This window comes from Cervus canadensis, chromosome 7, assembly GCF_019320065.1.
Source record: "Cervus canadensis isolate Bull #8, Minnesota chromosome 7, ASM1932006v1, whole genome shotgun sequence".
NCBI classification, from domain to species: domain Eukaryota; kingdom Metazoa; phylum Chordata; class Mammalia; order Artiodactyla; family Cervidae; genus Cervus; species Cervus canadensis.
The window spans coordinates 1,752,529-1,778,369 of NC_057392.1; positions in this window are offsets into that span (position 1 = coordinate 1,752,529).

Here is a 25,841-nt window from a genome sequence, read left to right on the forward strand (position 1 = left end):
CTGATGTTTTTCTGCTTCCTTTATCTTTGTGTTTCCCTAAAGTCTCTGTTAAATATAGTCAGTATCTTCCAGCTCTCCTTGTTCTAATCTGTTGATGTTATACTGAAGTCCTATTTAATAGGGACTTCCCCTGGTGGCTCAGTGGTAAAGAATCTGCCTGATAATATAGGAGATGTGGGTTCAATCCCTGGGTTGGGAAGATCCCCTGGTGAAAGAAATGGCAACCCACTCCAGTATTCCTACCTGGGAAACACCATGGACAGAGGAGCCTGCTGGGCTACAGTCCAATTGGTCACAAAAGAGTCAGACATGAATTAATGACTAAAGAACGACAATACATGACAAATAATGACAAAGAAGGATATGATAAAATATTATACCTATACTCTTAACAAAGAATCCAAATATGCATTAACTTTAATTTGACAGTTATTGAAATATATTCATGTGTGCATGCTCTTTTAAGTGAAAGTTGCTCAGTCATGTCCAACTCTTTGTGACCCCATGGCCTATACAGTCCATGGAATTCTCGAGGCCAGAATACTCCAGGCCAGAAGATTTCCTTTCTCCAGGGGATCTTCCCAACCCAGGGATCAAACCCAGGTCTCCCGCATTGCAGGCAGATTCTTTACCAGCTGAGCTGCAAGAGAAGCCAAAGAATACTAGAGTGGGTAGCCTATCCCTTCTCCAGTGGATCTTTCTGACCCAGGAATCTAACTGGGGTCTCCTTCATTGCAGGCAGATTCTTGACCAACTGAGCTATCACGGAAGCCCGCATGCTCTTTTAAAGTGGTCACAAAAGAACGCTTCTATTTAACAAGTAGAAATTGCATTACAGTTTTGGTAGTTTGTATATTTTAAGGAGAAGAAAGAATTTCAAGTAATATATTGATTTTAAAATAGCAACTTTGCAATAGGACAATGCAGCATGTCAACAGGAAGGAAAAATCTCCGAAAAATTCATCCATATTTAGAGTTTCAATGGAAAATAACTGTAGCACTCTTTGAGTCTATATTCTCAGCACAGATTTAAAATGTCCCTCTCTCTATTGCAGGAGAGAGGTGCCGGAGAGAGTTCTTTGGTGGCTGCTCTCTGCTGATTAAAATAAGAGAGAGAGAAGAAGAAGAAACAAATTTGCTCAGTCGTGTCTGACTCTTTGGGATCCCACGAACTGTAGCCCACCAGGCCCCTCTGTCCATGGGAGTTCCTGGGGCAAGAATATCGGTGGGTCACCATTTCCTTCTCCAGGGGATCTTCTCCACCCAGTGATTGAAAATGGGTGTCCTAGCATTTCAGGCAGTTTCTTTACCATCTGAGCCCCCAAGAGAGTCTAGGAGTCAATTCTGGTGGGGAGTGTGGGGAGGGATTCAAGTCTGCTCAAATATAGAACTATCTGACCAACTTTTGAAAGAAACCAGGAAAACAACATCTTTTGATATGGATTTTGTTGTCAATTAAAATATGCTGATTTGATGAATAAAACAAATCTTATAGATATGAATGTAATGCTTATGTTAGATGTTAATTTCAGAATGTATCTTTGGATCAAGTCTACTAAAAGGGAAATTTGGTACTGAACTCTTGAACTGACAAAATGAAAACAAAACTTAGTGAAGAGTCAAATATATTTTGATCATTGAAATATAAAGCCTCACACACACACACATATATATATTTCACACAATACATCTACCAATAATAAGCATCTTTACTCTCCCCTGGTATGGGGGGTCATGCATACTAGATTTTGTTTAACAACTGTGTGAAAAGCAAAGTCATCAACTGCTTTGCCCATGGGTGCATGATTTATTAATTTGAAATTTAGAATTTGTTTCAAATTAGATGAGAGAGAGAGATTAATAAATATTGTAAATTATCATCTGGCATGCTATTTAATGTGCTCTAGTATTCCAGCTTGTGACCTCTCAGAATTGGAGGGACTGGATATAAGTCAGAAAAAATAACTGAGGAAACAAAGACCTCCATTTCTATTATTATAGCCTTTGGGAGTGATACCCATTCAAGAAATGTTTACCAGAAATTTAAACTGGATTACTTATTATTTGTGTACATAACTAAGAAAAAATTTTAAAAAATTTAAACTGGGTTACTTATTATTTATGTATATAACTAAGAAAAAAATTGTAATTACAATTATACTTTTGAGAATTTTAGTTTTGTTGGTTTAGTCATTAATATAAACTGCTTTGTTTCTTGTAGTTTGTTTTAAAAAAAATGTGTGATTGGTTTATTTATAGGTGCAAGTAAGAAATGAGATTCTACTTTTCAAGTTACATTTCAGTTCGAAAAAGCAAGAGAGTTCCAGAAAAACATCTATTTCTGCTCTGTTGACTATGCCAAAGTCTTTGTGTGGATCACAATAAACTGTGGAAAATTCTGAAAGAGATGGGAATACCAGACCACCTGACCTGCCTCCTGAGAAGCCTGTATGCAGGTCAGGAAGCAACAGTTAGAACTGAACATGGAATAACAGACAGGTTCCAAATAGGAAAAGGAGTACGTCAATGCTGTATATTGTCACTCTTCTTATTTAACTTATATACAGAGTACATCATGAGAAACGCTGGGCTAGAGGAAGCACAAGCTGGAATCAAGATTGCCAGGAGAAGTATCAATAACCTCAGATATGCAGATGACACCACTCTTATGGCAGAAAGTGAAGAAGAACTAAAGAGCCTCTTGATGAGAGTGAAAGAGGAGAGTGAAAAAGTTGGCTTAAAGCTCAACATTCAGAAAAGTAAGATCATGGCATCTGGTCCCATCACTTCATGGCAAATAGATGGGGAAACAGTGGAAACAGTGGCTGATTTTGTTTTTCTGGGCTCCAAAATCACTGCAGATGGTGATTGCAGCCATGAAATTAAAAGACGTTTACTCCTTGGAAGGAAAGCTGTGACCAACCTAGACAGCATATTAAAAAGCAGAGACATCACTTTGCCAATAATGGTCCATCTAGTCAAGGCCATGGTTTTTCCAGTGGTCATGTATGGATGTGAGAGTTGGACTATAAAGAAAGCTGAGCACAGAAGAATTGAAGCTTTTGAACTGTGGTGTTGGAGAAGACTCTTGAGAGTCCCTTGGACTGCAAGGAGATCCAACCAGTCCATCCTAAAGGAGATCAGTCCTGGGTGTTCATTGGAAGGACTGATGCTGAAGCTGAAACTCCAATACTTTGGTCACCTGATGCGAAGAGCTGACTCATTGGAAAAGACCCTGATGCTGGGAAGGATTGAGGGCAGGAGAAGAAGGGGACGCCAGAGGATGAGATGGTTAGGTGGCATTAGTGACTCAATGGACATGAGTTTGAGTAAACTCTCGGAGTTGGTGATGGACAGGGAGGCCTGGCGTGCTGTGGTTCATGGGGTCCCAAAGAGTCAGACATTATTGAGCGACTGAACTGAACTGAACTTGAGTTAAAGCCTTCATGTTTATTGGAATAGTCTGAGCCTCTTGGTCACAGGCCAGTTTTCTTCGCTGGGTTTTAAACCATCAGTACGGGAAATAGGCTATGTAAATAGCTTAAACTGAGGAGGTAAGGATTGTTTCACTGAAGTACAGCTGAACTTGATTCCTATTCTACAGAATAACTTTGAAAATTATCTGGACAGCATTTACTAAAATATTTTGTCCTAAGCAAAAAGTCAATGATATGAGACACTATGTATGACAAACAGTGAAATCAAAGAAAAAAGAATATAAATAAAAAAGTGTCTTGGGTTATTGTTCTGGTAGAAGTAGTATTTTCTAGTGGTTATATGCAGGCTGTTAATTCAGGCTATTTTATTTGTTTAATTAATTTAAACAGTTTCTCCTCAGCTATAACATTTTAAAGGCCTTTATTACATATAGAGATATTGTGATTGTATGTTATCTTTAAGGGCTCATCTTTATGTACAATGAAGTGTAATAAACTCACATTATGTGAAAGATGCTCATCAACACAACATTCTGCCAAACTAAACTCACTATCTCAGTTTCTTCTTTTTGCTATTCAGATTTGAAATATAGCCTTTGGCTACTTTTCAGTAAGAAAAAACTATACGTTGTTTTTTTTTGGCTTCAAAATAAAAGAGTCAAATCAAACAGTATCTTCATATTTAGTTAAAAAGATGCAGATACCAACTGTGAAGAGCTGATAAAATTGGCTCAGAAGTAGACTCCTTTTCTTTTGTAATTAAAATTAATCTGCTCCAAAAATCTTTTGTTCCACTGAAGGCACCATATTTTAACCAATCTATCTTTCTTATGTCTCAGCCTGATGATGTATTATATTAATACATCATTAAAGAGACAGCTCTCAGAAATGATGTATTAGTACAACACATCACTGGAGAAATCAGTAAGGATGCACGACTCATTGGACTTCATACTTATCTTTGAAGAAATGAGTTTCTTGAATGTGGAGGATCACAACAGTGGCACATTTGATTACCAATAAATTATCCCAAGCAGTTAAAAATAAACATGCACAGAAAAATACAATGAAGTCTGAGGATTAGGATTACCTGTTTTTGATAAGAGTCCAAAATTATAAGAAGGCCCATCTAAACAAAACTGAAGAAAGAAGGCAAAAAAACTTAACAAAAACATTCTTTAAATCTCTAATATCTAATATTCTGCCTATCATTCTTTAATAGATTTAAATAAGGAAAACAGTGCTTTATTAATTCTATCCCTTTAACATCATTCAGTTCAGTTCAGTTCAGTTCAGTTGCTCAGTCGTGTCCGACTCTTTGTGACCCCATGAATCGCAGCACGCCAGGCCTCCCTGTCCATCACCAACTCCCGGAGTTTACTCAAACTCATGTCCATCGAGTCAGTGATGCCATACAACCTTCTCATCCTCTGTCACCCCCGTCTCCTCCTGCCCCCAATCCCTCCCAGCATCAGGGTCTTTTCCAGTGAATCAACTATTCGCATGAGGTGGCCAAAGTATTGGAGTTTCAGCTTCAGCATCAGTCCATCCAATGAACACCCAGGACTGATCTTCTTTAGGATGGACTGGTTGGATCTCCTTGCAGTCCAAGTGACTCTCAAGAATCTTCTCCAACACCACAGTTCAAAAGCATCAATTTTTCGGTGCTCAGCTTTCTTCACAGTCCAACTTTAACATCCATACATGACCACTGGAAAAACCACAGCCTTGACTAGATGGACCTTTGTTGGCAAAGTAATGTTTCTGCTTTTTAATATGCTATCTAGGTTGGTCATAACTTTCCTTCCAGCATTAACATCATTAATGCTTCATATTTCTAAACTTCAGGCCTCATGGGACAATCTGTACCTAAAACAGCATGACTTATTACAGAATTATATTACCAATAAGATAAATAATGCACTGTAGGAAAGCATAGAAATTTAGATTGTCTTTCCTTGGCCTTTAAACAGTTAACAAGCAAAGTCTTTAAGAAAGGGTGCTGCATGCATAAAGCATGGAGATTAAACATTAAAATACAAATTAACCAATACTCCTAAAGCCAAGCCAAGCCAAAAATCAACAATCAGAAAATACTTTTTAAAAACCGTTTTCCCTACAACCACACTTCTATATTTCTTCCATTGTATGCTTCTCATTTTCCTGTCCATTGGTCATCAAGGTTTTTATGAACTCCTAAACTGCTTGTTGTATGGTGAATGGTGAAGTGCAAAGAAAATGTAAGATAATAGCATAATTAAAGAACTCCTTCTTTCCATTTATTAAACTTCTCTTGCAAATTTTCATTAAAATTTTACAGCAGTTTGATTTTGTAGGTGACTTACAAATGTTATTTTCTGAAAGAAAGAATCTGACCTTACTTGGTCTAGTATTTTTACTGGAAAAGATAAATATTCAGAAATAGGACTTCCTATAAAAGATGAGATAGTGAGTTTAGTTTGGCAGAGTGTTTTAAATCAACTTTATATATTAATTGACAATTTGGATTCAAATAACTACTCCTTGGAATTGCTATATGTGACCGTATCCATAATAATCCAGATGGAAAAATAATATGTTTTATAATGCAGAATTTAAAGAAAAGTAGTCTTTAGTTACATCATTATTCTGCAATGCTTTTAAGGCATCATTAAAACTGTGTGATGCACTATGCCTCACCTCACCTTCAGATTTTGCATACTGTGTAAAAAAATTACTTAATTAGCATTTCTGAAACAACCCTCAAATTAGAGTTCAATAAAATTAGAGTCATTCTGTATACGCACATTTCTAAGCCTTTTATTTAATTTTAAAAGGCAAGAGAAGATTGATGGATGTTTTGTTCTATTTTGTAAAACCATTTATTTTAGGGAAATGTATAAAGAATTTTCTGTTTGCCTTAGAAAGTTCTTGCTTGGCCCTCAACATAGGCCTTAGTTATAGTCTCCTCAATTCAAACAGTTAAAGGTTTTCTCATCTGTAATATCCTTTTGTGTGTACCCTGAACCTATGTGGCCTGCACCCAGCTTTAACAGTTAGCTTCCTCATGATACTTCTCTCTTACTCTAGAAACAAATTGAGACTAATCCAGGGGTTTCTCTTAGCCAAAGTCCTGTTTCCCAGAATTTCAGCAGATTGCAACTAAATGAATCAAGCAGGTAAGCACTGCCAAAAAAAAATAATAATTTTAATTCCACAAAGTTAAGAATTACATATGAAAAAATAGAATATAGAATGAAGTGATAATTTACCTACTCAATAGAAAGGTGTTTCCTTAACAGCCTGGCCTACATCTAACAGAGGATGTTTTGACTAAGTTTGCATTTGTTATATAGCAGCTATGGCGTTGTTGACATTTGTATAAATTTTATTTAAAAGCCAGCAAAAATTAGTGAGCTAATTAGTCAGTTTAGGTACTATTACCTCCTTAAGATTAAAATTTTATAATGTCAATTATAAAATGTTGATGCCAATTTTTTTACATGCAGATAAAAGGCATTTGACTGAAAAACATATTTTAACTACTTGTCAACTTTTCCCAATGATTCCTGGTAGTATTTTCCTGAAATAGTGTTGGAACTATTTAGAATAATGGCATCTATGGTAAATGTCTCTCTGTAATTTAGTGACCAAAGGCAACTTAGCCTTTTGACTAAATGAAATCAAAGTTAGCACAATGCATTGATTCTACTGGTGATCTAAATAAAATATTTCTATATATTCTAATTATTCTGAGATTATGGATTTTCTTAGTGTCCCCTCCCCAAGCCTATTTCCTAATAAGTATCATCAAATACACTGACCTATATTAATCCTTGGGCTTCCTAGGTGGCTTGAGGACTTCCCTGGTGGCTCAGAAGGTTAAGCATCTGCCTGCAATGCAGGAGACCAAATCCCTGGGTTGGGAAGATCCCCTGGAGAAGGAAATGGCAACCCACTCCAGTATTCTTGCCTGGAAAATCCCATGGACTGAGGAGCCTGGTAGGCTACAGTCCACGGGGTCACAAAGAGAGAGAAATGACTGACTTCACTTTCACTTTCACTTTCCCAGGTGGCTCAGTGGTAAAGAATCTGCCTGCCAAGTAGGAGACCTGGGTTTGATCCCTGGATCGGGAAAAATCTGCTGGGGAAGGCAATGGCAACCTACTCCAGCATTCTTGCCTGGGAAATCCCATGGACAGAGGAGCCTGGAGGGCTGCAGTCCATAGGATTGTAAGAGTCATACATGATTTAGCAACTAAACAACAAACATTAATCCTAAGAGTCTAGATTCTGTGAAACACAAATGGTAGGTTCCCCATATGACAGTAACAAGTATAATAGAAAGGTGCATACCACATTTGGAACATCTTCAAAACAATATTTAAGGAAAATAGGATTAAGTGAACATTCAGGGGTAAGAAAAAAAGTATCATGAAAACTGATATAAGGCTCTCTTTTCTTTTTTTAATAAAGAAAGATTTGTTGCTTAGTACAGCTCACTTAATTCACATTTGTACAATGTTCTGGAAATATCCAAAAGGTAAATATCTTGGGCCAACTTTTTGCTTTTACTGAATTTTGTGAGTGTGCATTTCCTTTTTCTGACTCGTGCTCCCATGGATTGCTACTCACACACATTTGTTTTTGATGCCCCATGAAATCTCACTCTGTATCAAAGATCCCGTTACTCTTTACCATTATCACTGTAAACTCCCTTAATTTCTTAAATCACTCCAGGATCTCTGCTAAAGACCCTGATCTTTTCTGTGGGTACGTATTTCCTTCAGTTCTTTTAAGTAGCCGCTGTTCATTATTTTCCATCCCGTGCAAGCAAGAGTCATGCACTAAGTTATTACTTCTCCTCCTGAAACCTCCCAAGATGTATTTGAGGTTTCCCTCATTTTCCCCTGCCCTCTGTCTCCTTACATTCAATTAATCTGCTATCTTCCTGTTGCTCCTTCCATGTATTGGGGATTTCTTTGTCTTCTTTTACTCCTTACCACACTTGCACATAATCAGATGCTCTTCAGCATTTCACTGCAGAGTCACTCAATACCCTCACTCTCAGGTGCATTTCTGGTGGCTGCACTCCCACTGAACCTGTCACTCTCAGCCCTAACTGCATGTTATCCTTCCCAGGAAACAGGAACTCTGTGGTGTAAGAGCAAGAACTGCTTTCCTCTGAGTTCAACCTTCCCTCCTGACAAATCAAAATGTGCACAGTAGCAGCTTAATTTGTGACTCCAAATTTAACTGAAGTTCTCATCCCTGCTCATCTCCATTTAGAAGGTCAGTTCTTCAAGGGATCCATTGTCCCTAAAGGAATTAGTCTATCACTGATTATTGCTATTGTTTTCATTATTATTATTATCATTCTGTAATTTCAATTAGAGATACTGGGCATCAAATTACTATTGGCTAAAATGGCCTATTTTCCTCAGAGGGAACGTTTGATTCGGCATCAAGTTAAGGGCTTCCCTGGTGGCTCAGATGGTAAAGAATCCACCTGCAATGCCGGAGACCTGGGTTTGATCACTGGGTTGGGAAGATCCCCTGGAAAAGGGGATAGCTATCCACTCCAGTGTCCTGGTCTAGAGAATTCCATGGGCAGAAGAGCCTGGCAGGCTACAGTCCATGGGGTCAAAAAGAGTCAGACACAACTGAGAGACTTTCAATACCCACTCCTTATATTGGACCCCTTCTAACCTGTAAGATACCATGATACATCTGGTCTAAATCTAATTTATATTCCAAATATAGTTTTGCTTTTCCAGCCACTAGTGCTTCAACCAGCCCCAATATCCAGGAACTTATGCAGAGTGCATGACCCACTAGCCTGGATTCTGTTTAGTCTCTCAATGAGCCAGGAGACCTACCTCATAATCAAGGAAGTAGAGCGGTGATGTATGACAGTGGGATCCCCCAGGCTGATCACATGCCACACCTCCTGGGAACGCTCACTTGGCAATAATGATTGAGAAGCTGAGTGCACAGCTCAGGTGACAGCATGGAAATGATGCTCAGTGGCACGCTATCTTTCAGGATGGAAGCATTCATTTTCTAGCAGCTGTGAGAATGTTAATGGCTGAAAAGTTTTTAGCCATGTGTACACTGCTCCTCCACCTCTACCTCTGCCTGTGATTGCCATGAGTGTCAGCCAGTGAAGAGAGCTTTTACAAGGTCACATGCCCTTCCCCTCCAAGTATTGGTGATGGAAAGGGCTAATGCCTGGTAATATATCCCCCAAATGGGACAGCTCTTGGCTATTCCAGCTCTAAAGTTTCCCTTAGAATTGGCTAAATCTTTTATTGTATCTGCCTGGCAATATTTTCCAATCCCACTTTCTCATTTTTCCACTAATATTGATGCTGAAAATATTCCTCAATAAAATTCCTTCATGTAAATCTTCATCCCATAATGTGCTTCCTGGGGAAACTGACCTTCATTACTCCCCTGGAGGCTGGGAAATATCGACTTTAATGTCGGTAGCAATGTGCCTAGCTAAAAAATCATTGTTCTAAGAACAAATGGTATAATAGCTACTGGGAATCTTTCGCTGTCACACTAGTCTAGTGTATATCTAATACATAAAGCTTTGGGGGACTTCCCTGGTGGTCCAGTGGTTAAGACTCTGCTTCTTCTGCAAGGGACATGGGATTGATCCCTGGTTAGGGAACTAAGATCCTGCATGCTGTGTTGTGCGGCCAAAAAATAAATAAACAAAATGTAAGCTTTCTATGAGCAAGAAGAATTTGTTTTCCACAATGGTACTGAAACTGATATATAGAAGCTAATCTATAAATATATCTTGACAAAATAAGTGAATAGAAGCTGGTATTTTACAAATTTATATCTATATATCTGGTGGCTCAGTGGTAAAGAACCCACATATCAATGGAGTACAAGTGGCTTAAATCCCTGGCTTGAGAAGATCCTCTGCATAAGGAAATGGCAACCCACCCCAGTATCCTTGCCTAGAAAATCCCATGGACAGAGGAGCCTGGCAGACTACAGCCCATGGGGTTGCAAAAGAGTTGGACATAACTTAGCGACAAAACAACAGCAACATATGCATTTGTGCAATTTTCAATTATAATGTCCTCACAATATGATAGAATTTTTAAAAAATAAGATGACTATGAAGATAATGGTAGTGATTATGTTTTGCTATTTGAGTAAGGAGATTGCAAATACCAAGAAACGATACACTTAATGTTGTAAAGAAGAACCAACTTTTTAAAGCAAAACATGGTAATTCACCTATAACATTTTTCACCTAAAGTTATTCATGGCAAGATATGTGACAAGGCTCCAAATATTCAGAGAAACATCAGTTAATCATCAGGTTTGCTGCCATGTGTGATTCAATGAAGATTTTTCTTGCCAAGGGTGATTCTGTTCAAATAGACTTTGCAGCAAGGAAAGCAGTAATTGCACAAAAAAGGAAAACATATGTTCAATCAAACCTAATGCAATTTCCATATTTTTTGAAACCAGTTTTCATCAATATTAACAAGCAACACTTTTTTTTGCAACTTGAATTGAGTAAAATATTGCATTGTTTTTTAAAATAGCATTTGTAAGCCAAAGATGTAAAATAAAAACAAAGCAAAATTAATACAAAGTTTCCAAAGCTGGATGTTTTTCAAAATGTCTCATTCTAGCTATTTTCCCCTTCTGTCTTATGAAGATATCTTCACTTTAATACAGGTAGCATAATGGCCAACTCCCCTCCTCCACCCCAAATGAATTATAAGTGGTTCATTATTATCCGTTCCTCTGAAGAATACACTCACTAGCAGTTAATGATGGCCATATAATAGGGTTGTGGCCAATGGTCATGTGAAGGAAGGCCTACTAGGAGGGTGCCAGGAAAAAAAAAATCCTTTTTGGCAAAACGGACATACCTTTGCCATCTCTTCCCTTCTTCCTTCGTGCATATATGATAACTGCTATGAAAATGTAGCATTTGAAGCTAAAAGAATCATTTTGTGTTCCATAAGGGAGAAAAGTTAATGACATGTCAGACTTTTACTCTGATACTATTGAGCTGCAACATAAACCCCAGAACTACCTTTTTCAAGATTTCCTGTTAAGCAGCCAACAAATAATCATAAATGGGTTAAGTCAGAACTACTCAGATTGATATTGGTTTTCCCTAGAAACTCCCATAGTTTGAAACAATTATTGAGAGTTTACTATGTGTTGTTATAAATAACTTATGTGTACTAACTGGTTTTCACAGCCATTTTTTAAAGTGCATACCATTACTATCATGTTAAACACGAAGAAAATGAACTGTAGAGAAAGTGCCCAATATCCCATAGTTAATAAGTAGTGAAGAAAAAATTAAAATCAAACTATTCAAAGACTTTTCAGACACCAAGAAGCAAAAGAACTCATGGTATGTTCATTATAAAAATGTTAAAGAAAATCCTTTTGAAGGAAAACAACCCCACATGGAAATCTGGATCTACACAAGGAAACAAACCAACCAATGAACCTGTAAGTGGTAACTACTTTGACAAAGAGGTAAGATTTTTCTTTTTGTTAGTCAAATCTTTTTCAAATATAATTGATATTTTAATAAATAATTAAAGCTAGTAAAGGATTTATAGAACATATAAAATAAACTGTAAGGCAGCAATAGCTCAGAGGTCAGGACAAGATAAATGAAAACATACTATTATAAGTCTCTCATACTCTATGTGATATGGTGTAATGCCATTTGAAGTAGGGCATGATTGATGAGAGATGAACACTCTAAATCTTCACACAACCACTAAAATAACAAAAGAGTTATAACAAAGAAGTTAGCAATAAGATGGAATAAATTATTGTTATATACAACATATATGAGTCATAACATATGTATGATAGGTATAAAGTACCAAAGATATACTGTATATATATATATATATATATATATACTGTAAGGTTACACTTGTATAACATTCTATAAAATTAATGCATTCTATACCATCGACAAATCTATACGGTGAACAAAGCTGAGCAGTTGCTAACTGGGCAAGGATAGTGCAGAGGTGTAAAGAGGGAAGGTTTAAAAGGAGGCACCAGAAAATGTATGGGGTGACTGTTTTACAAATGAATATATATACATATATATGTAAACTTATCAAATTGTATACTTTATATATGTACAGTTTATTGTGCATAAAATTATATGCACAATAACTTTTTAGTGAGAAAATTATATCTCACTAAAAGCACTGAAATGGTAGTGATAAGAATTCTCTTAATCTTAAACTGATAAAGCATTCAAAAAGAATCAGATTATACATAATCTCAAAATTGTCAATAATAGATTTCCTCATCACTCTTGTAGTCAACATAAATAAAAATTAAAAAAAAAATTTGTTTTTAAAATTGCAATGGGAAATAAGTAGATAAAAAGAAAGAAACCTCTTCACTTCAGGGATTTTGTTAAATTTGGATGGGTTGAAGGAGGTGGTAAAAACCATGTCTGTAAAGGTGTAAAGAAGCAATGAAACTATTGAAGTTAGAATGTAAGAACAGCGTAATTCTAGCACCCTATTTGTATTTGTATTAGCTTTTATTTATCTGAATTATCTCACTTAGCACAATTCCCTCTAGGTCCACCACATTGTTGCAAATGGCAAAATTTCATTCTTTATTTATGGCCTAGTAACTTTCCATTGTGGATGTATACCATATCTTCTTTATCCATTTGTTTGTGGATGGACACTTAGGTTGCTTCTGTATCTTGGTTATTGTGCCGCTATGAAAATTGAGGTGCATAATATCTTTTTAAATCAGTCTCTTTGTTTTCTCTAGTTTTATACCCAGAAGTGGGACTTCTGTATCATACAGTAGTTCTATTTTTATTCTTCTGAGGAATCTACATATTATTTTCCATAGTAGCTACACCATTTACATTTCTACCAAAAATGCACAAGGATTACCTTTTTTCCATGTTTTTGTCAACACTTGCTATTTATTATCTTTTTAATAACAGTCATTCTGACAGGTGTGACATGATTATCTCACTGTGGTTTTGCATTTCCATAGGGATTAGTGATGTTGAGCATCTTTTCACGTGCCTGTTGGCCATCTGTATGTCTTCCTTAGAAACATGTCTTTTGAGATACCCTGACCATTTTTAATTTTCTTTTTTGATGTTGAATGAGGTTTTATAGATTTTGGACATTAATCCCTTATTGGATATGCCATTTTCAAATATCTTCTCCCACTCAGTAGGTGGCCTTTTTGTTTGGTTGATAGTTTTCTTCACTGTTGTAGTCCTATTTATTTATTCTTACATTTGATTCTTTTGTCTGAGGAGACATATCCAAAAAATAGTACTAAGAAGGATGTCAAGGAGTTTACTGCCTATGTTTCCTTCAAGAAATCTTGTGGTTTCAGGTCGACAGTTAAGTCTTTATTAATTTTGAATATATTTTCATGCATGGTGTGAGAGAATAGTCCAGTTTGATTTTTTTGTAGTGACTGTCCAGTTTTCCCAACATCATTTATTGAAGAGTCTTTCTTTTCCTCATTGTGTATTCTTGCCTCTTTTGTTTTAGTTTAATTGCTTATGAAAAAGTGTGTTTATTTCTGGGCTGCTCATTCTGTTCCATTGGCCTGGCATTTGCTTTTGTGCCAGAACCATTCCACTTTGATTACAAACGTTAAGTACACTTTGAAATTAGAGAATGTAATACCTCCAGTTTTGGTGTTCTATCTCAGAATTGTTTTGGCTATTCAGGGTCTTTTGTATCTCTATACAAAGTCTGGAATATTTCTTCTAGCTCTGTGAAATATTCCACTGATATTTTGTTAGGGATTGTATTGAATCTGTAGATTATCTTGTTTAGTATGTTCCTTTTAACAACGTTATTTTTTTTTTTTCAATCCATGAGCACAGAAAATTTCCATTTCTTTGAGTCATCTTCAATTTCTTTTATCAATGTCTTATAGTTTTCCAAGTACAAGTCTTTTATCTCCTTGGTTGGCTTTATTCCTAGGTGTTTTATTCTTTTTGAAGTGATCATAAATGAAATGTATTTCTTAATTTCTCTTTCTGATGGTTCTTTGTGAGTATACAGAACTACAAAAATATCTGTATATTATTTTTATATCCTGTAACTTTAACAAATTCACTGATGAACTCTGGTAGTTTTTTGGTGGTGTCTTGAAAGTTTTCTATGTATAGTATTTTGTCATCTGCAAACAGTGAATGTTTTACTTTTCCTTTCTAATCTGAATTCATTTTTTTTTAACCTTTCTCGTCGCTATGGCTAGGATTTCCAATACCAGGTTGAATAAAATTGGTGAGAGTGGTTATTCTTGTCTTATTCCTCATCTTAGGAGGAATGCTTTCAGCTTTTCATTGTTTAATAAGTTAGCTGTGGGTTTGTCATACATGGCCTTTATCATGTTGAGATATGCTCCTTCTCTACCAGTTTTATGGAGTGTAATTATCACAAATGGATGCTACATTTTGTCAAGAGATTTTTCTAAAGATATTGAGATGATCATATGATTTTCAGTCTTCATTTTGTAATGTGATGTATCACATTGATATGCAAATTTTAAACTATACCTGCATTCCTGAGATAAATTCCACTTTACCATGGTGTACGATCCTAATACTGTATTGTTGAATTTGGTTTGCAAATATTTTGTTGAGGATTTTTGAATATACATTTTTCAGTCATTTTGGCTTATAATTTTCTTTTCTTATGGCATTTTGTCTAGTTTTGGTATCAAGGTGATGGTGGACTTGTAGGATGAGCTTGGGAGTTTCTCCCTCTGCAATTTTTTGACCACCAGTGTCAAGTTCAGGGCTCAGAAGATTCTAAGACTAGTGAGGTCAGTGAGGCCAAATTTCAGGGTGGCTTGGGGCTTAGAGGGCTAGTGAGGGGGTTGCTGTTCTCCCTAGCCTAACTGCTTGGACTGAGTCATCCCAGAACTGGTGCTGAGCCTGGGTCCTGGGGCTAGTAAGCTAGCAGGTAAATTCCAAAATTACTGTGGCCAGCACCAGTGTGCACTGGTAGATTGACCTTCCCCAAATGGATGGCACCTGTTGGGCTACATTTGGTCTTTAAATACCTTTAATTTTGGTGTGCCCTTAGGTGGAGGTGAGAGCAGAGTCTTCCTCCTCTGTCATATTGGCCACACCTCTCTGAGAACTTAACTTTTGGCTGTCATTTTTTTTATCTAATTTGCTACTTATTCTTGGATCTGCAAGCTACTAATAAAGATACTGATCAGACTGAATAAGCACTCTTGTCCAGAAAGTGAAAAAAGGTGAAAGTCGCTCAGTTGTGTCCGACTCTTTGCGACCCCATGGACCCCAGGTCATGGTACTGGAGTGGGTAGCCTTTCCCTTCTCCAGGGGACCCTCCCAACACAAGGATTGAACACAGGTCTCCTGCATTACAGGCAGATTCTTTACTAATTGAGACACAAGGGAAGCCCACTTTTGTTCAAACTACTTGTAAAAGTTTTATGGAGAATACGGCACTGTGTATAGTTTGATTCCATGTTCAGAAACAGAGAAGCAAAGTAAAATATCTTTTTTTGGAAAAGGTAAATAGGTAGTAAAACTCTAAAGACTGCTTGGGAATGTGTGATATAAAATTTAGGATGGTGTTTACTTCTTAGGGAGGAAGAGAAAAGTATGTAATTACTGAGGGGTAATGAAGGGTCTGGTGGCCTCCTGCTAAGATTGGCAGTCTCTTTACTTTAAAAAAATCTATCTGTTTATTCCTGTACCTATACATGACATACATATATATGTGTGTGTATTTTAAGATATTTATTTTTAAGACTACACCTTTTATTTAATATTTCCAGAGTCTCAGTTTTCCATGGGGATTTCAGATTATCCTTATTTATCATAATATGCTGATAACATATAAAATTTAATTTCCTATATTTGGCAGCTGCCTACAGGGCAATTTCAGCTCCTTGGTTTAGCTTTTCAATTTGCTTTCAAATTTGTTCACAATGGCACCCCACTCCAGTCCTCTTGCCTGAAAAATCCCATGGGCAGAGGAGCCTGGTGGGCTGCAGTCCCTGGGGTCACGAAGAGTCGGACACAACTGAGCAACTTCACTTTCACTTTTCACTTTCATGCATTGGAGAAGGAAATGGCAACCCACTCCAGTGTTCTTGCCTGGAGAATCCCAGGGACGGGGGAGCCTGGTGGGCTGCCACATATGGGGTCATACAGAGTCGGACACGACTGAAGCGACTTAGTAGCAGCAGCAGCACCAACAGCACGTGTGTGTAGGGGGAGTTAGGGTGCAGGAAGGAAATTCTTGGGAGTTTTTGGTGCCATCTTCAGAGTTTGCAGACTTTGACAGATCATTTAGAAATATGTCTGTTGTAGTTCTTCCAATATCTAGGTGTTTTATGAGAGGAGAACTTGTTTACTCTGCTGCCTAGAAGATTTTGGAAGGTTTTAAATTTTTAAACTGTGTATAAAAAAGAAGAAATCAATTCTTATCAGAAAAAGTATTTTTAGTTTGCAAATTGACCCAAGGAAAAGAAAACAAGACACCATACATGTATATACACATACACACATACATACATGAGATATATATTTATACACACACATATACATATATATGTATATATATAGATATGTGTCTGTGTGTGTGTGTGTGTGTGTGTGTATGGCTTATATACATATATAGGACTTCCCAGGTGGTGCTAGTGGTAAAGAATCTGCCTGCCACTGTAGGAGATGCAAGAGATATGGGTTCAATCCCTGGGTTGGGAAGACCCCCTGGAGTAAGAACTGGCACCTCACTCTAGTATTCTTGCCTGGAAAATTCCACGGGTAGAGCAGCTTGGTGGGCTACGAAGAGTAGCCTTTGGGGCCACAAAGAGCAGAATACCACTGAGCAACTGAGTATACACACACACACACACACACACACACACACACATGTATGTGTGTGTGCATGCATTCAAGTTGCTTCAGTCATATCAGACTCTCTATACATACACATCAGAGTTAATATTATAAAATTCCAAATATATGGTATCTATATGTTCTACAAAGTTAGTTCTGAGTTTTTATCTTTATCAGGATCTTGTTCACTATTTTCCTTAAGTTTTTTTTTTTTTTAATCCAAGTTTTTCCTAAAAGATTGTTTCTAATGTAAACATGTAATGCTTTTAGAAAAACACACAAAACAATGGTCATTAGATTCAATTAAAAATTAATGAAGGATTTTACTTCTTTCTTTTCACAGCTTTGGGGAACTTCTTTTAGAATATTTATATCTCTTTATTTTTTTCTACATTGACTAGAATTGTTATTTCTTTGAATAAATCCAAAGTTTAATCAAATGTAGAAAAACAGAATAATACATCCAGATACATTGACTCTGAGTTTGCTTTTTTCACAAAAGGGAAAATAAATTTCTATTTTTGAATTCATTGAATTTCAGAGTTGCATTTTTACATAAGCTATAAAATACCCTCAGAGCAGTCAATATAGTGAAAATATTTTATTGCTTATTTGGAAATGTTTAAAAAAAATGCATCTGAAAGTGGCAAGGTTAAAGAATTCCATGAGAGAACTTGAAATGCAACATAACAACTAAACTCCCAAAATCTTAGCTAATTTTATAATTTTAATTTTATAATTAAAAATAGCTATGGATTCAGTATCCTACAAAGTGAATTCTCCTTTATGCATATGAATCAATGACTTAAAAGTGGATGCAAAGTTATATCAAAGTTTCCTGATCTAAGGTATGAAAAGTAAGCAGAAAAACTAAAGTATTGATTACATTTAAAATCACATTAAGATGGCATTAGATTTCTCAACAAGTGACAAGCCTGAAGAGAACACTGTCAACACATTTATGATATAATGAACAAGAAAGATGGGGAAATGATATATTTTTAACAGAGTGCTCCTTTGCACATTTTAAATAGTGAGATGAACATAAAATGAAATTTCAATTAATTTCATAAGAGCCATTTTGCAGCCAAGTGTTGCAGCCTCTGTTCTAGTGCTAAACTATCATATTTAGTGTGAATGATATTCATCAGCATAGAGTCAGAAGTTATGTAATGCTATCTTTTGGTGCCCAACATCTAGTTATCTAAAAATCCCTGTTTTGTGTGTGCTTAGTCACTGTTTCAAAACAGTGGGGAAGCTCACCGACATATAGTGATTGTGTCCTGCACTTATTGGAGCATCTGGTTTTGGAATACCTGGGCAAATAAGGAACTCCCATAGAGTAACAGCACCATAAGTAATGGAAAATCTCTTTAAGCAGCAAGCATAGGGCCTAGTCCTGAACTGTAGGCAAAGCATCACCTTAGACGATGGGGCCTGACCCAGGTCTAAGAGCAAGCAGCTCACAGAGGCAGGGATAGTAAATCAACGAACAATCCTCATGTGTGCTTACCGCCGTGAAAGGCACTTGTGCTGAGCTACTGATTTCTTTTATTCAAACCTAATTGTTGGCAGTAGTCACTGACCCTATTACTTTATCTTCAAACTATCACGTTTTTAAGTAGATCAGTCTACCTGAAATACATGAGAAACAATTTCTCTAAAATATACTTGGATACATCATAGAAGACTAACTTCCATGTCCCCAATCCAATATTTTAGATATTTTATTGAGATAAAAAAAAATTATGTTGAAATTCTGATCAGTGTCCCAATTATCCTGTTATAGGGGCTACCACGTGGTGGTTGTTTAGTCACTAAGTCCTGTCCAACTCTTGTGACCCCGTGGATTGTAGCCCGCCAGGCTCCTCTGTCCATGGGATTCACCAGGCAAGAATACTGGAGTGGTTGCCATTTCCTTGTCTAGGGGATCTTCCTGACCCAGGAATAGAACCCAGGTCTCCTGCATTGCACAGAACATCATTTGAAATTGACAAAAGGCAACTTAGCTTTTGAGAGGAGGCATCCCAAAATGGGAAGCTTCATGTGAGGGAGTAGAATTCACTTCTTAGTAAATATCATGATCAACATATGTCTCACCAGTAAAAACTGAGTGCTCTTAAAATCAGAGTGGCTGGCTTCCATAGAACTCTATATATCCACTCATATATTCATATGCTTATAATAGCATATGCTCCTTTAAAGTACATATGTTAAAACAAATACTTTATTAAAATGCAATTATTTTAGCATGTGTAAAGAGATTTTGACAAAATAACTTTTCCCCCATCTTACAGGACAAAGAACTGTCTTAGGCTGAACTCTTCCTTTGTGCAATTTTTTTCCTGATTTCCTTGGAATATTTTAGCAAAATTTCCCTGATTTCAGAACAGATAAATTAAGAAAAAAATGCAATCCTAGAACTTAGCTCCCACCTTTATCAATATTTTGTGGGGCAATGTATTTTCATTTAAAACCTTTTCTCTCAAAGTGATATTTTAAGAGAATCATCCTGTGTAAAGAAAAGAAAAGAGTTTTTGGCTAAACACAGTATTGCCAACAGAGCACTCTAAAATGGAGCTGGGAAGCCATGGGGGAAGAGTGACTTACACATGTCTTAGCCTAGATGGAATTTGAATTTTTGACCACACATTGTCCTAACCCAGAACATCTGCTAGAAATTCAAGATACTTATCAGACCCTTACCCTAAAACAACTCATGACAGCCTCTCCCTTTAGGACAAATATTTATTTTTCTGTGTCAGAGTACAGACTCACAGCTTTTGCCTTTACAAGCCCCTGAATTTTTTTTCAAAACACTTTCCTAGTCTTACCAGAATCAATGTCTTCCAAATTTCAATTCTTAAAATCAGAAATAGAGTTCTTTTATTCTTTGCTGCCACAATATTATTATTTGACAATCCTCATGGTAAACTACTGCATGTATGGGCTATACCATAAAATTGTCTCTTATTCATGTACTGGGCATATTCATTATGGTTTATCTTTTCTCCTCTTTCATGCTATACTGTCATCTTTTAGCCAAGGCTGTCAAATGCATTACCGTGTGAGAAAAACTGACCTGGTCCAATGACTACTTAGTAAGCTTTTTTTTCAGATATTTGATACTTGACACATCAATTTCACTAAATGTTGGTTGACATTTAATATACAACAGTATGAAAAGGAGAACAAATTTGTAAGTCAATTTTACTTAGTAAATGAGCTTATTGTGAATTGTAAATGCATTAGTCTTTCTGACAATTATAGTAATTTAAACATTAATCACTGATATTTTATAAGAAAAAAATTTACGTGATCAAAGAAAGAACTTACTTCCAGTTATTTGGGGGATTAAAAATATGACTTATTATACATTTGATTTGAGTTTTCTAAGCAAGTTTTTATTTTGCCCTTCAATCTTAAATTTAAAAAAGAAAGAAATGTCATAGGAACAAAATTCTCTCTTAAAAGATCAGACAAAGTTACTGTGATGGACCCAAGAAATTGAAAGAGTTTTAGTACTCTTCCATATTTTCCTTACTTTAATGCAAACACCCCAAACAAAAACAGTAACCAAAGAAAAGCATTGTGCTTGTCATAAGATATAATTTCAAGTCTAATAACTTAGCCTTCTGCAATTTGGCTGTTCCTTTACCACTTCTGTAGAAATAATGCAGCCATCTTGGAGTATATAACTGAATTTAGATTTTTCATTATCTGTTAAAATGCTTAGGATGTAATTAACTTAATTTCTGATTGTATATTAAGTTGGGATGGAGAGGGAGGTGGGAGGGGGGATCGGGATGGGGAACACATGTAAATCCATGGCTGATTCATGTCAATGTATGGCAAAAACCACTAAAAAATAAATAAATAAATAAATAAAATATAAACTGTAAAAAAATAATAAATAAATAAAAACACATAAGCCATTTGAAAACAAACAAACAAAAATTAAAAGGTAGACGAGTTTAGAGAATGAAGCCAGTTAATAACAACTAAGTCATTTACACCTTTCGTATCATTTTCATCAGTATATAATGATTCTTGAAAATAATGAAAAATTACAAGTAGAAAGTAGAAAGAAATAGGAAATACAATGATGAAAAGGAAGATACGGTTGCTGCAAACAAGCTTGGTCTGCTCACTGCACAACAGGTCAATAATGGGGAGACAAAGTATTGAAGTAAGTAATAGTGATTTATTCAGAAAGCCAGAAGTCCAAGAAGATTGTGGGCTAGCACTCTAGAGTACCATCTCGGTGGGGTCTGGATCCCAGTTTCTTTTATAAAACAGAGTAGGGGGAAAGGTGAAGAAGTAAAGTAAAAAGACCATTAGCCTTGCAAAATATCTCTTGCGTTGACCCACATTTGGAAGGGGGTGTATTAATTTCTTCTTTTCTGTGCCATCCACAGGTGGGCAGGGTCAGAATGTCTCTCTGTGAGTTGAACAAAGGCACTTTAGTCTAACAAACATTCAGGCAGAAGGGCAGGTTCCCAGAGGAAGGTCATTATGTATGCTTTTGGCTATAGACAGCATCATTTTAGTGATTATAACAACAAAGGCAGTGACAAGCAGAAGTCAAAGTAAAAGAGACAGATCCTACATGGATACAGGTTTTGCTCTTCTTCTTACAGTATCTTTGAAGACATGTGAACCTGACAATCTACACATGGGAAGGCAGAATCACTACTCACACCCTTTTTGTTTGATTTTATTTTGTGTTTACTATTATGTTTTGACAATACATAATTGAAGAAAATCTTTATAGCATATAATACCTGTCCAACTATGGTCACTGACCATATTTTTATTTTTTTCTTAAGAAGTAAATTGCCTAAAGTTTTTCTTTTCTTTTACTTTTTTTTTTTTTGCTCCTTTTTTTCTAGAAATATCACAGAATTCTATAGGGTGGCAAAACATGTCACCTCAAGATGTGTCTCTTTTAATGCAAATTATTTCCAGCTGAAAACAATCAAGGTCTGAAAGACTCAGGAAGAAGCTTTGTCCCTCTTGCTGTTTTTATTGTTCAGTCCCTCAGTCCTGCCTGATTCTTTGCAACCCCATGGACTGCAGCAAACCAGGCTTCTGTTCTTCACCATCTCCCAGAGTTTGCCCAAACTCATGTCCATTGAATTGCTGATGCCATCCAACCATCTCATCCTCTGTCATCCCCCTCTCCTCCTGCCTTCAATCTCTCCCAGCATCAGGGTCTTTTCCAATGAATTGGCTCTTCACATCAGGTGGCCAAAGTACTGGAGTTTCAGCTTCAGCATCGGTCCTTCCAATGAACATTCAGTGTCGATTTACTTTAGGATGGACTGGTTTGATCTCACTGCTGTACAAGGGACTCTAAAGAGTCTACTCCAGCACCACAGGTTGAAGGCATCAATTGTTTGGTGCTCAGCCTTTTCTATTGTCCAGCTCTTACATCTGTACAAAAATACTGCACTTTCCTTCTATCTAACTAAAAAATGTACATAGAGGATCTGTTCCAGGAAGGATGCTATTGATGCCAAAAACTCAGCCTCTCTGGGCGCCAATGCCAAACTGAATCTCAGAAACAGTGTTTTCGGTGAAGTAGAAAAGAATAGCTTTATTGCTCTGCCAGGCAAAGAGGGACACAATGGGTCCTGCACTTGAAAATTATGTGTCCCAGCCCAGTGGAGTTTGCTGAGGAGTTTTATTACAAAGGATCAAAGGTGGGGTTTGCATTGAGATTAGTGTTTATACAGGGCTTACCTTTCCTTAGAAGAAAGTAGGGGAAACCATTAGACCATTCAGGTATGACATAAATCAAATCCCTATGACTATACAGTGGAAGTGAGAAATAGGCTTAAGGGACTAGATCTGATAGACAGAGTGCCTCATGAACTATGGACGGAGGTTTGTGACGTTGTACAGGAGACAGGGATCAAGATCACCCCCATGGAAAAGAAATGCAAAAAGGCAAAATGGTTGTCTGAGGAGGCCTTACAAAGAGCTGTGAAAAGAACAGAAGCAAAAAGCAAAGGAGAAAAGGAAAGATATTCCCATTTGAATGCAGAGTTCCAAAGAATAGCAAGGAGAGATGAGAAAGCCTTCCTCAGCGATCAATGCAAAGAAATAGAGGAAAACAACAGAATGGGAAAGACTAGAGATCTCTTCAAGAAAATTAGAGATACCAAGGGAACATTTCAGGCAAAGATGGGCACAATAAAGGACAGAGATGGTATGGACCTAACAGAAGCAGAAGATATTAAGAAGAGGTGGCAAGAATACACAGAAGAACTGTACAAAAAAGGTCTTCACGACCCAGATAATCACAATGGTGTGATCACTCACCTAGAGCCAGACATCCTGGAATGTGAAGTCAAGTGGGCCTTAGAAAGCATCACTATGAACAAAGCTAGTGGAGGTGATGGAATCCAGTTGAGCTATTTCAAATCCTAAAAGACGATGCTGTGAAAGTGCTGCACTCAATATGCCGGCAAATCTGGAAAACTCAGCAGTGGCCACAGGACTGGAAAAGGTCCGTTTTCATTCCAATCCTTAAGAAAGGCAATCCCAAAGAATGCTCAAACTACCGCACAGTTGCACTCATCTCACATGCTAGTAAAGTAATGCTCAAAATTCTCCAAGCCAGGCTTCAGCAATAAGTGAACTGTGAACTTCCAGATGTTCAAGCTGGTATTAGACAAGGCAGAGGAACCAGAGATCAAATTGCCAACATCTGCTGGATCATCAAAAAAGCAAGAGAGTTCCAGAAAAACATCTATTTCTGCTTTATAGACTATGCCAAAGTCTTTGACTATGTGGATCACAATAAACTGTGGAAAATTCTTAAAGAGATGAGCATACCAGACCATCTGACCTGCCTCTTGAGAAGCCTATATGCAGGTAAGGAAGTAACAGTTAGAACTGGACATGGAACAACAGACAGGTTCCAAATAAGAAAAGGAGTACGTCAAGGCTGTATATTGTCACCCTGCTTATTTAACTTATATGCAGAGTACATCATGAGAAACGCTGGGCTAGAGGAAGCACAAACAAATCAAGATTGACAGGAGAAATATCACTAATCTCAGATATGCAGATGACACCACCCTTATGGCAGAAAGTGAAGAGGAACTAAAAAGCCTCTTGATGAAAGCGAAAGAGGAGAGTGAAAAAGTTGGCTTAATGCTCAACATGTAGAAAACTAAGATTATGGCATCTGGTCCCATCACTTCATGGGAAATAGATGGGGAAACAGTGGAAACAGTATCATACCTTATCATTTTGGGCTCCAAAATCATGGCAGATGGTGATTGCAGCCATGAAATTAAAAGACGTTTACTCCTTGGAAGGAAAGTTATGACCAACCTAGATAGCACATTAAAAAGCAGAGACATTACTTTGCCAACAAAGATCCATCTAGTCAAGGCTATGGTTTTTCCAGTGGTCATGTATGGATGTGAGAGTTGGACTGTGAAGAAAGCTGAGCGCCGAAGAATTGATGCTTTTGAACTGTGGTGTTGGAGAACTCTTGAGAGTCCCTTGGTCTGCAAGGAGATCCAACCAGTCCATCCTAAAGGAGATCAGTCCTGGGTGTTCATTGGAAGGACTGATGCTAAAGCTGAAACTCCAGTACTTTGGCCACCTCATGCGAAGAGTTGAGTCATTGGAAAAGACCCTGATGCTGGGAGGGATTGGGGGCAGGATGAGAAGAGGATGGCAGAGGATGAGATGGCTGGATGGCATCACCGACTCGATGGACATGTGTTTGAGTAAACTCCAGGAGTTTGTGATTGACAGGGAGGCCTGGCATGCTGCGATTCATGGGGTCGCAAAGAGTGGGACATGACTGAGTGACTGAACTGACTGACTGACTGACTTCCTTTCTTTAATCTCCTCTCATGTAATCTCTTGATTAGCTTCCCTGTTTCCTTTAGTCTGGCCTCCTCAGGTGGTCCTCTCTGCAATGGAGAATGGGGCATCCTCCATTTGTTGGGTTTTAATTTTACATAGAGTCTTAAAGACATTCCTGTATGACAAAACCCACTGAAATGTTGTGAAGTAATTAGCCTCCAACTAATAAAAAATTAAAAAAAAAAAAAAAAAAAAGAAAAAAATCAATCTTCCCTAAAAAAAAAAAAAAAAAAGACACATTCCTATGTGTATCCCTTAAGGTGCAACCAGGACCCTGCCCCAAGGCTGCAGTATTGTTCCTTGGCTGTTTTTCTTTTGATTCCACATTCCTTGCCTTCTCTCATTAGCAATTATTGAAATCTGCCCTTTAGAACTCAGGGAAGGTCATCTTCTCTGAATAGAAAATCTCCTGTGCCCAGGATACCCCTCAGGGTCCTGTTCAGTTTCACTGTTGAGAAATGGAACATTTCCTGCCGTATCAGTCAACAAGGATGTCACAGTTACCAGCAATTCCAAATCTCCAATGTGAGCCCTAAGGGCTGTCAGGAAGGAGAAGAATACCTGCCATCTTGCATTCATCAGAAACAGCCACTCCCTACAGTGAGCTCTGAGAAACTTAA